The 11,947-nt window shown below is 34.5% G+C and overlaps 3 non-coding genes across 3 annotated transcripts; all 3 read left to right on the top strand.

Moving 5' to 3' along the window:
• Nucleotides 1-6,901: 6,901 nt before the first annotated feature.
• On the top strand, nt 6,902-7,019 carry LOC150097721 (U5 spliceosomal RNA). Its single transcript, XR_016549773.1, has one exon. It is a non-coding gene; the product is annotated as a U5 spliceosomal RNA (small nuclear RNA).
• Nucleotides 7,020-7,621: 602 nt separating this feature from the next.
• LOC150097720 (U5 spliceosomal RNA) lies at nt 7,622-7,742 on the top strand. Its single transcript, XR_016549762.1, has one exon. It is a non-coding gene; the product is annotated as a U5 spliceosomal RNA (small nuclear RNA).
• A 2,249-nt stretch (nt 7,743-9,991) lies between these two features.
• LOC150097719 (U5 spliceosomal RNA) lies at nt 9,992-10,112 on the top strand. Its single transcript, XR_016549756.1, has one exon. It is a non-coding gene; the product is annotated as a U5 spliceosomal RNA (small nuclear RNA).
• Nucleotides 10,113-11,947: the final 1,835 nt, after the last annotated feature.

Here is an 11,947-nt window from a genome sequence, read left to right as displayed (position 1 = left end):
CCTACTTCGGGATCACTGGCCACGCCGGACCATGTGCAGAGACGGTGCCTGAGTGGTACTACACAATATGTAAACTTTTTAAAAAATTGGCAACGGATGGAGTTCGAGTGCTTCAGCTCAGCCCAAACAAGCTGTACTGGAAAATTTTTGACAGCTTTGACTGGGAAAAACCCGATCTGGGCACAAACGAAGAGGTGCTGTTCACCAACATAAAAAACAGCTGGGGGCAACCATTTCACCGGGACTTAGCCTGGAGAATCGCCTACGGCAGACTCCCGGTGAAACTTGTAAAATCAGCTTACAACCCGCGACCATGCAACCCCTTCTGCGACGTCTGCGGTGCGATAGAAACCGAAGGGCACCTCTTCTTTCACTGCCCGCCAGCACAGCGTGTTTGGCACAGACTGGCTGAGGTGCTTGCGATCCCAGCGCTCACATTCTCCGAAATAGTCTTTCTACAGTTTCCTCCCCCAGTAACCAAAAACAAGAAACACCTGATTTTCCTAATAAATGTGATTAAGCACCACATTTGGAAAACCAGGAAAAAACACCTTCTTAACGAGGGGGATCGCATCTATCTCCGTGTTAAGAACTGCCTCGCAGCCTACCTCCGCCGCTTCCTGGAGCAGGAAAGGTACTTACGGGGAGAAGAGCGGTTCCTGAGGAGATGGTGTGATCCACCAACCATCTGCCAGATCATACAGGGGGGAATCCGGTTGTGTCTGCACCTATAACACCTTCAAGTTGTAGGTGTTGACGCTATCTCGATCTTCCTTCCTGATCAGCGTTTAACCCACAGGTAGGTCTAGTCCTTTCACAGTTGAAAGTTTTTCTGTCCCCAGGTTGGGGTTGACCTGAACAAACCCGGACTGCGAAGGCCAACATCGAGGTGGTCCCAAGCCCTTTTCAGGGCGGGGTCTTCCGGGCCAGGTCATCTCCCTTCTTTTCCTGGTTATACTGTTCTGGGTTTGCTCGGCAAACTCATTCCTCTATAGAATTGTCTTCCACATAGTCTTTAGATTTATTTACACTTGTTAAATTTGCTTAGTCTCTCCTTTTTTTTCCTTTTCAGGATTTTTCCTTTTTAAAAGTGAAAAATCAACGACCGTTTTAGAAGCACCCCTGGGGGGTCAACAGCTAAAACAGGTCAGCTGAGGCCTCTTTCATCTACTCTACTACTATGCACTCTATCTTTATTTCCTCTCCTATCTGCTGAATCTCAGCCTATCTTACTCCACAGGCCAATGATGAGATACGTTGAACTCACAATTTTTTTTTTTTATTTTTTTTTTTTAAAGATTACCGTGGAGGGGAGCATTACAATGAGCCTATTGGCGAATTTTTGTGGTCCCACCGTTTGGTGGGACTTATTTTGAAAATGAAAATAAAGATAAGAATAATCTGCTACGTCCGCTTTTCTTGTTTTGTGGATTTCCCAGCGCATACAGATAGGAGAGGGCTCTGAGAAGTTCTCGTAAAACGCCTACCGGAGGTTTTACTTTAATTCCTTCGAGGTGATTATCACAACTTTTCAGCACGTATTCGTATTTATGACATGTTATTAGATTTCATTATCAACTTTTTCAAGGATTTAGGCCAGAAGACGTCCAGAGTGGCCTGTTCCACCTTAGAAATCTAATTTCTTTAGAGCAGGGATTCTCAACCTTAGTCTGTCAGCTGAAAAAGGTTGAGAATCCCTGCTTTAGAGAGCATTCTGGTTTCTTTTTCCAAATGGTTTGTAATTTAAGTTGTTTTGGTAATCTTTTTGTTTTCATTTTTTCCACATGTTTCATCTATTTATGTTTATATTTTTTTAATTTTTCTTATACTGATTCTTGGTTTAATTCTTTCACAATTTCTTTGTATTAGATGTAGTTTCTGAAAAAAAAAAAAAAACCTTCAGTGAATGCGGAAAATACTAATTTCTATTAAATTGACCCATTTCTTAATCAGTCATGCTACTTTATCATTTGTAATATATAATTTGACATTAAAATATTTATATTAAATTCTTTTTATTCTAATAATATATTCCATTAAAATATTTTGAGGTAAGGGTTCATTGTCATAATTCCCTTCGTCGGATTTTTATGAAAAATTTCCAGCAGAGTTCAGTGAAAAATAAATATTTTTAAGCAGGATTTCGGAGTTTAAGAAACACTATTTTAGACTACTTAATATTCCATCTACATACCACGTCACCTGCCTCACTAATAATATTTTAGTCTGTCAACTGCATCATGTTCACTGGTCGATTTATCCATGTGTGAGATGAATAACTAGGGGAAGAAAAACTCTGCTGCAACCCCGCTAGTCTCTAACATTATGCAGGGTCGCCCTTAAGTCGCGAAGTTATTAAGTTTAAACACTTAATAACTTTATTTATTATTTTTTTTGTTATAATGAAATACAGAACCTGGAGTTTCTTTATTAGTTATGAGTTAGTCACATTTTGAATCCCTTCGTGACTTAATTTGAATTATTGCTACACTTGCCATGTAACCAAGACTGAAATATAATGTACTTCAATCGAACACTCGTTATCATTATTATTATAAAAAAAAAAACCTCGATGGAGTCAAAGACTAATCGTGGGAGGTCCCACTGTTACAATTCTGTCATTCGGCGCCTTAAATATGTTCACTCTCGGGCAATGCATTCCAACCACTCTCCATGCAAATAACCTGTCGATTACTCCCTTGTTCACACTCTCCTTATACAATTTCCAAAAATGACCTCTTGTTCTCTCCCTAACAGCCCCGTGGGTAAGAGACGCCTTTGTTCAAAGTTATATTTCAGCGCCCCATAAAATAGAATTTGCAATTTAAAATGAAATTAATTTCAATAAATTTTTATTATTTAGTATATAAATACAAGATATACATATGTGTACATGAAAATAGAGCATCTCAAAAAAAAAAATAATAATAATAAAATAAAAAACAGATCAATAATATCATTTTTCATTGATAGATCGGTAAGACCTTCGAACATTGTTGATCGCAAACAATTTTTTATTAATTTTAGTTTTAAAAAACTCCTTTCCAGGGAAGCTACGGATACAGGTAACGTTAAATAAATGCGCGATTACAATGGCAGTATTTCGAAATGTATCGGTTAATTCATTTTCATATACAGTAGTCTCCCCTTATTCTCAGGGGATACGTTCCAAGACATCCCGCGAATACCTGAAACCGCGGATAGTACCGAACCTTATATATACTGTTTTTTCCTCTACATACACATTAGTACCTATGATAAAGTTTAATTTATATATAAATTAGGCACAGTAAGAGACAGTGGCAGCTATTGGCTTGAAATCGTGGGGGTGCTACAACTTTCGAAATATACATACACATTGTAAGTACATAATTTGATATTTTCTCCAAACACGTATGTGTATACGTGTTTGGAGAAAATATCAAATTATGGCAAAAATATAAAAAAAAATTAAACATGAGAAAATATTGTTTTATTATCGATAAAATTATACAGTTTGGTATAATTCAAAATTACTTAAAAATAAAATCCATTCCTTTAATTATAATTAAAGGAATGGATTTACAATTTTTGAACATTACATTGATTACAATTAAAGGATTTAATTGTAATGTCCAAATATTTAAAGAGACGGAGTGAACACGATAAGCAGTACGAACATTACTACTGGCGCAAACTGCATATAAACAACAGTGGAACTGCGCGACGGACAGTGCCGCATTAAGCTAATAGCTCGCATCTCACTATGAAGTACGTACATATGGTTGCGCGCGTAGCAAATACTAGCAATATGACACTGTAGTAAGCACAATGCTGCTAGCGTCCTTTTCCCTCCAAGTGCTAAAAGATGGATTTTTATTATATTATTTTATATACAAAATAAGAGAATTGCATAGGATTGTTGATGATAAAATTAAATATTACAAGCAAACATAAATAATTTAATAAATATATTTATATATCGAGAAAAATGAGGGGTGCTGCAGTTCCGTAGTGCCTATGCATGAGCCGCCCCTGGTAAGAGATTAACAACAATAACTAATAATAAAATAGAACAATTATAACAACATACTGTAATAAAAGTTAGGTGAATGGAAACATAGCAACCACCATACAGTTTTTTTTTATTATTTATTTATTTTTGTTAGGTTTCTCTTTGACATATCCGAATTGCCTGCATCACTTCTATTGCGCTTTGGGGCCATTATTAAATAAAATAAGACGTGAACACAAGCACTGTGATACCGCGACAGTCGACTGGTAACCAAGCACTACTTAGAGCGGCGCGAAATTCCAGATATTCCTGATTTCTGAGGCGGCAGGTTGTGTGTAGCTTCCACCACCTTTGCAACGAGTTGCCCTGGTGTTGGACTACCTCAGGGATGTTTGTCTGTTACTAAAATTACTGAATTGTCTATGACTAAAAGAAAGAGCCACCTGCTTCATTTCGGCAATGTAAAATCACGTCGGCGAAGTGGATATTAGATCCAACATTATTTCAAAGCCGAATATTTGTAGAAACTATGAAAGTTTCGTAAGTTGACCTCAGACCTTACGGGAATACAATTCTCGGCATCCCCGAGTTTCACTACCTAGTTGACATCTACGGCAACTTGTACGGCAACTTGGTTATGCCGAGGATTGTATTCTCGTAAGCTCTGAGGTCAACTTACGAAACTTTCATAGTTTCTACAAACATTCGGCTTTGAAATAATGTTGGATCTAATATCCACTTCACCGATGTAATTATAAATTGTTTATTTCTGGAATTTTCCATTTAATATCTTCGGAACCGGGTTGACCGTGGATAGCGAACCCGTGTATAAGGAGGGGCTATGGTATACAGTAACATCGTAAGGAGACATCTTTATTTTATAAAACATTGCAAAGTCTTAATTCCTCAAACAAAGTCATACCGTCAATATCCCGATCGTTAAAATTTTTATTGTCGCTCAAGTTTATGTGTATTTATGTGTATATCTTTGCAGGGTTATAATAAATCTTCATCACTCCATTCTTTTAATTTGCTTAAGCCGTGAATAAGTTTCAAGTCTTCCTTGTGCTATTTCAGCTGTACAAATCTTTCTGTAAGTGACGATATTGTGGCGTCTAAAACCGTGAAAAAAAAAAAAATTTGATTTTAAAATTTCGCTTAGGATTATTTATTGACTCATCAGATGCTTCGTATCCAAACATTCTCTGTTTTGTTCGCTTTTGAATTTATGGAAAAACAGATCGATGTTGAGATCGTTTGCCACTTTCTTTGCAGAAGTAATCACGTTTTCAAAATTTTGATCGATCCTGCGATTCTTTGTAATAAGATCGAGAGTTTCTGTAACTGTTTGTATATTAAATATCGGATTCTGGATCATTTTGCTTACAACATTTACGAGACTTAAGATGTCGTACCAAATATTAATAGAGCAAACATATTTAAATGAACAATATTTTGAAATTGATTTGTCAGCCCAAACTCTAGAAGTTGCTAAAAGAGCCTGATAAATTTCTCTGATGTTACTTTTAAGCTGCCTTATTGCTTCAATTCTACTTTCCCACCTAGTAGTAAAAAGCGGTTTTAAACTTAAATTTTGAATTTTTTTTTTTTTAATATAGCGCAACGCTTCACAGATATTGAAAAATAACTGCGCAAATCCTGTATCGAAATATGCATGTGAATAGTATTTGCTATTCACATGCATATTTCGATAACATGACCGATTTTAATTCAAAACTTCCTTTGCATACGCCGTTACTGTTTCGCAAACATCATGCAATATGACGTACAGTAACAATATTATTATTATTATTATTATAAGACACCTGCAGGGAGTCCAAGGACTCATTGAGGCCGCACCTACTCTACAACTCTGTCTCCACTGCCCAATCCACCAACTGATCGCAACTACACCAACACCATTAGTATTTCCACAGACACTCACAAACATCCATGCCGATGACATTGTCCGTACAGCACTTCTTCTTTCACTGCCCGCCAGTACAGCGTGTTTGGCACAGACTAGCTGAGGTGATTGCGATCCCAGCGCTCACATTCGCCGAAGTAGTCTTGCTACAGTTTCCTCCCCCAGTAACCAAAAACAAGAAACTCCTGATTTTTCTAATAAATGAGATTAAACATCACATTTGGAAAATCGGGAAAAAATACCTTCATAACGAGGAGGATCGCATCTATCTCCGTGTTAGGAACAGTCTCTCAGCCTACCTCCGCCGCTTCCTGGAGCAGGAAAGGTACTTACGGGGTGAGGAGCGGTGAGGTCGGTCGCACCATCCTGAGGAGATGGTGCGACCCACCAACCATCTGCCAGATCATACGGGGGGGGGGAATCCGGTTGTGTCTGTACCTATAACACCTTCAAGTTGTAGGTGTTGACGCTGCCTCGATTTTCCTTCCTGATCAGCGTTTAACCCTCAGGTATGTCTAGTCCTTTCGCAGTTGAAAGTTTTTCTGTCCCCAGATTGGGGTTGACCTGAACAAACCCGGACTGCGAAGGCCAACATCGTGGTGGTACCAAGCTCTTTCAGGGCGGGGTCTTCCGGGCCAAGTCATCTCCCTTCTTTTCCTGGTTATACTGTTCTGGGTTTGCTCGGCAAACTCATTCCTCTATAGTATTGTCTTCCACATAGTCTTTAGATATAGTATTGTCTTCCACATAGTCTTTAGATATATTTACACTTGTTAAATTTGCTTAGTCTCTCCTTTTTTTTTTCCTTTTCAAAAGTGAAAAATCAACAACCGTTTTAGAAGCACCCCTGGGGGGTCAACAGCTAAAACAGGTCAGCTGAGGCCTCATTCATCTACTCTACTACTATGCACTCTATCTTTATTTCCTCTCCTACTATCTGCTGAACCTCAGCCCATCTTACTCCACAGGCCAATGATGAGATACGCTGAACTCACAAAATTTATTTTTTTCTTTCGCCTTTTCCTAAAGATTACCGTGGAGGGGAGCATTACAACGAGCCTATTGGCGAATTTTTGTGGTCTCACCGTTTGGTGGGACTTATTTTGAACTTAAGGAAAGAATTACACCCATTCTTTCTCGTAAATTTTCAGCACACCTAATAACATCTAATGAAATCTAATAACATTTATGACATGTTATTAGATTTCATTATCAAACTTTCCAAGGATTTAGCCCAGAGTGGCCTGTTATGTTATGGCCTTAGACGTCATCGTTGAATTCCTTTAGAGGACACCCTGGTTACTTTTTCCAAATGGTTTGTAATTTAAGACTTGTTTTGCAATCTTTCCGTTTTCATTTTTTCAACAAGTTCCATCTATTTATGTTTATATTTTTTTAAATTTTTCCTATTCCTGGTTTAATTCTTTCATAATTTCTTTGTATTAAATGTAGTTTCTGGGAAAAAAAATTCAATGAATGGGGAAAATACTAATTTCTATTAAACTGACCTATTTCTTAATCAGTTACTTTATTTGTAATATTATATAATTTGGCATTAAAATATTTATATTAAATTATTTTTATTCTAATTCATGTTAAGTATTTCAAAATAATTACGAAAACGTTTTAATTTTGGTACACCAATAAATGATTTATATCGTGTTATCCTTATATCGTCAAGTTCGGTTTTTTTTCTTTAATCGCTCAGGTTTCCCTTCATAGGTCGTGATAATCTTTCGCCTTTTACTAAAGATTACCGTGGAGGGGAGCATTACAATGAGCCTATTGGCGAATTTTTGTGCTCCCACCGTTTGGTGGGACTTATATATTTTGAACTTAAGGAAAGAATTACACCACTACCTGCATCCCACAAAATTGTCACACTTATATTAGGAGTGTATTCCGCCCCAAACATCTGCGTGTTACTTTATTATTTAACTATCTATTATTATATCTGCGTTTATTGTTTCTTGCGTCTCGTAACTTTTCAGCACACCTAATGAAATCTTCTTCCTAACATGCAATATAGGCCATGTGGCCTGTTCCGGTCTCGTGCCATCTCTTTCTTGGTCTTCCGATTCTTCTTTTTCCACTTATTTTGTATCTGTATAATATTTTTGGTAGTCTGCTGTTGTCCATCCGATTTAAATGTTCTAGCCATTTTTGTTTATACTGTCTTATGTAGTAATTAATTGGTTTGATTTTTAGGGATTGTAAGATTTCTTCATTTGTTTTGTGGTCCCACTTGGTATATCCAGCTGTTTTTCTGAGGAACTTCATTTCTGCTGTTTGAATTCGTTTTTCATCTTTCCTTTTCATGGTCCATGTTTCGCTTCCGTATAGTAGAGTTGGTTTTGACAAGACATTATATAGTCTGATTCTAGTGTGTTTTTGTACCAGGGATGGCTTAAATATACTATTTATTATGCCATTTACTTTGACAAAGTTTGATATTTTAATGTCTATGTCTTTTTCTTCTTCGTATGATAGATCATATCCCAAGTATCTGAAAGTGTTTACTTGTTCTAGTATTTTATTATCTATCACTATTTTACTTCTTATTGGGTGTTCTCCTTTGAATGCCATTATTTTTGTTTTTTCTTTGGATATTGTCATATTATATTGCTTTGAGATATCATTTAATGATCTTTGTAAGTCATCTTCTGATGTAGCTAATACTATTTGATCATCTGCAAATAGTAGTGTATCTATCTTCATTTGCGGTGTCATTTGTATACCAAATGGGTTATGCTGTTTCCAGATTGTTAATAGTTCATTTATATATATATTGAAAAGCAGAGGTGAGAGGTTACATCCTTGTCGTACTCCTCTTGATATATCTCTCCATTCTGAGGTGTGTTCTAATTTAACTGCTATTTTATTTCCTGTATATATTTCTTGAATAGATTGTAAAAGTTGGTTTGGTATGTTTAAATTGGTTAATATTTTAAACAATTTTTGTCGACTAATTTTGTCAAAAGCTTTTTCATAATCAATAAACGCCACATGAGTTTCTTTTTGAAATTCTCTTCTCTTTTCTATTAATAATTTTAAAGTAAAAATTGGATCTATGCAGGATCGGCCTTTTCGGGAGCCATTTTGTTCTTCTAGTAATTTGTTTTCTACAATGCTGCTTAGTTTCTCTTTTAATATTCCTGCATATATTTTATATCCTGTATTCAGCAGGCTAATTCCCCTATAATTATTGCAATTGTCTTTATTTCCTTTTTTATAGATTGGGATGACCAGTGCTTTTTTCCAAGAGTTAGGGGTTTTTCCCGACATCCAAACCGTATTAAAAAATTTCAAAAGTCTTTCATTAAATTTTTCACAAATATAGTTCTATATTTATATTGTCTTCTCCTGGCGTTTTCCTATTTTTCATCTTCTTCATTATATTTTTCATTTCTAACATTGTGATATTTTCCATTAGGTCATTCTTTGTCTTATAAAATTTTAATTCATTGTTCTCATCTGTCCAGAGATTTATTTTGGAAATAGGTCACCCATTTCTCTAAATCTATTGTTTGTATTTTTATCTTTGAAATGAAATCTAATAACATTTATGACATGGTATTAGATTTCATTATCAACCTTTTCAAGGATTTAGCCCAGAGTGGCCTGTTCTGGCCTTATCATCGTTGAATTTCTTTAGAGGACATCCTGGTTTATTTTTCCAAATGGTTTGTAATTTAAGGCTTGTTTTGGTAATCTTTCTGTTTTCATTTTTTCAACGTGTTCTATTTATGTTTATATATTTTTTAAATTTTTCCTATTCCTGGTTTAATTCTTTCATAATTTCTTTGTATTAAATGTAGTTTCTGGGGGAAAAAATTCAATGAATGGGGAAAATACTAATTTTTATTAAACTGACATTTCTTAATCAGTCATGTTACTTTATTTGTAATATTATATAATTTGACATTAAAATATTTATATTAAATTCTTTTTATTCTAATTCATGGTTCAATATTTCAAAATAATTACGAAAACGTTTTAATTTTGGTACACCATTAAATGATTTATATCGTGTTATCCTTATATCGTCAAGTTCGGGTTTTTTTCTTTAATTGCTCAGGTTTCCCTTCATAGGTCGTGATAATCTTTCGCCTTTTACTAAAGATTACCGTGGAGGGGAGCATTACAATGAGCCTATTGGCGAATTTTTGTGGTCCCACCTTTTGGTGGGACTTACTTTGAAATAATAAGAAAAGAATCGTTCGCATAGTTGTATTCATGGGTGTATGAACTGTGCGGTGGCACAGGGCACCGCGTCGTTCATCGAACGGCGCGGGGCCTTTCTATTGTTCGATGAAATAACATTATTCCCTATACCAATAGTAATTGCTATAGGGAATATAGGGAATAAATTTTAAGATCGTAGCGCTGGAGCGGTAGTATTTGAAACTACTCTAGGAATGCACTAAAAGAATTATCTAAAACTGCATCAGTTTTAGTTTTTTTGCATCAGTTTAGTAAGTAAAGTACTGTATTACATATTACAAAATGCAGAAATTCCCATAGATGTAGCAACTGAGCATATTAAAGAGTTAGTGCAGTACTTTGAAGAGCAGAGAATATCAGGACTTGGTATCTGTTTTGAGATTGCTAAAAAACTGCCAAATCTATTAGAAATTAAATTTAAAGAAAGTCCACTACGTCGAAGAAAATTAATTTTTGATTATGAAACGCCTGTTGAATCATATAGGTGATAAGAAAGATAATTTTGGGATCTTTTTTGTAATTTTAGATACTGCTCTACAATCTGTCAAAAAAAAATATTTGAATTGTATGAAATTCACGAAAAATCATTTGGATTTCTTTATGATATGAAATTAATAAGAAACAGGACAGAAAATGAATTAAAATTTTGCTGCAAACAGCTGCATCAAAAATTAAATACAGATATTGATGAATCTGAATTTTACAATGAATTATTTTTAGAAATATTGTTCCCGAAGATGCACCCATTAATATTTTAAAATTCATAATTGCAAATAATTTGTCGGATATTTATCCAAATATTACTACGACATTTAAAATATTATTGACCAGTCCAGTTACGGTCTCATCAGCAGAAAGGTCACTTTCCAAATTAAAATTAATGATCTTCTATGTCTCAAGAACGTTTGTCGTCCCTGGGAATAATATCTATAGAGCATGAAATTGCAAAAATTTTGAATTTTGACAGCGTTTTAAATGATTTTATTGATAAGCGCATTAGGTTAAATAAAAGAAATCTTAATATATTCAATTTTAAATAAATTAAAATATTTAAAATATTAAATTAAAATAAAAACTTTTTAATATTATATTAATAAAAATATATTAATAAAATGTTTAAAATAAATTAAACTTCGCCAGAAAATATAGCCATTTGGCTTTTCATCTTAATCATTTCTTTTAAATCTTGTAAGTTGTTATACATATATTTCATTCTATATAGTAAAAATTGATATTTTTTTCATATTTTTGTATTATTTATATTATTAAATAAATCATTGTTCTGGCGTATTTATATGATAATGTGTACTTATATAATAAAATAATATATCATGTACATCCAAACACATTTATTTTTTAATTAATTTTTCCCTTTACTTAAATTGATGCTAGAGAGCATATTTATTTATGGGCATAAATATTTTTCATATTTCATTTAATTAATTAACAAGATATTCTTCCATCTAAAATTTCCATAAAAGTTACTAACTATCAGAGGCCCCGCTTTTCGATTTCGCACAGGGCCCCCAAAATGTAGAAACGGGCCTGATCACGCGTATAATATTAATAAGAAAATTCGCGTTTATTACATTAATATTACGATATAATATTAATGGAATAAACGGTATACCGTACTACAATAAAGAGCCAAGACGCTATTTTTTTTCGGCGGCATAAGTTAAGTTAACACTCGGGAGGTCGAGATCGTAATTTTGTATCATAGGATGAGGTATATCTGAGAGATACATTCACTAGTATGTGCTAAAATGCAAAAAAAAAAAATAATAATAATAATAAAATAA

Source organism: Typopeltis vanoorti, chromosome 17 (genome assembly GCF_054136105.1).
Source record: "Typopeltis vanoorti isolate ZY-2024b chromosome 17, IOZ_Tvanoo_1.0, whole genome shotgun sequence".
NCBI classification, from domain to species: Eukaryota; Metazoa; Arthropoda; class Arachnida; order Uropygi; family Thelyphonidae; genus Typopeltis; species Typopeltis vanoorti.
The sequence above is the reverse complement of the archived record's forward strand: the minus strand, read 5'-3'. Positions and strand labels throughout refer to the sequence as shown.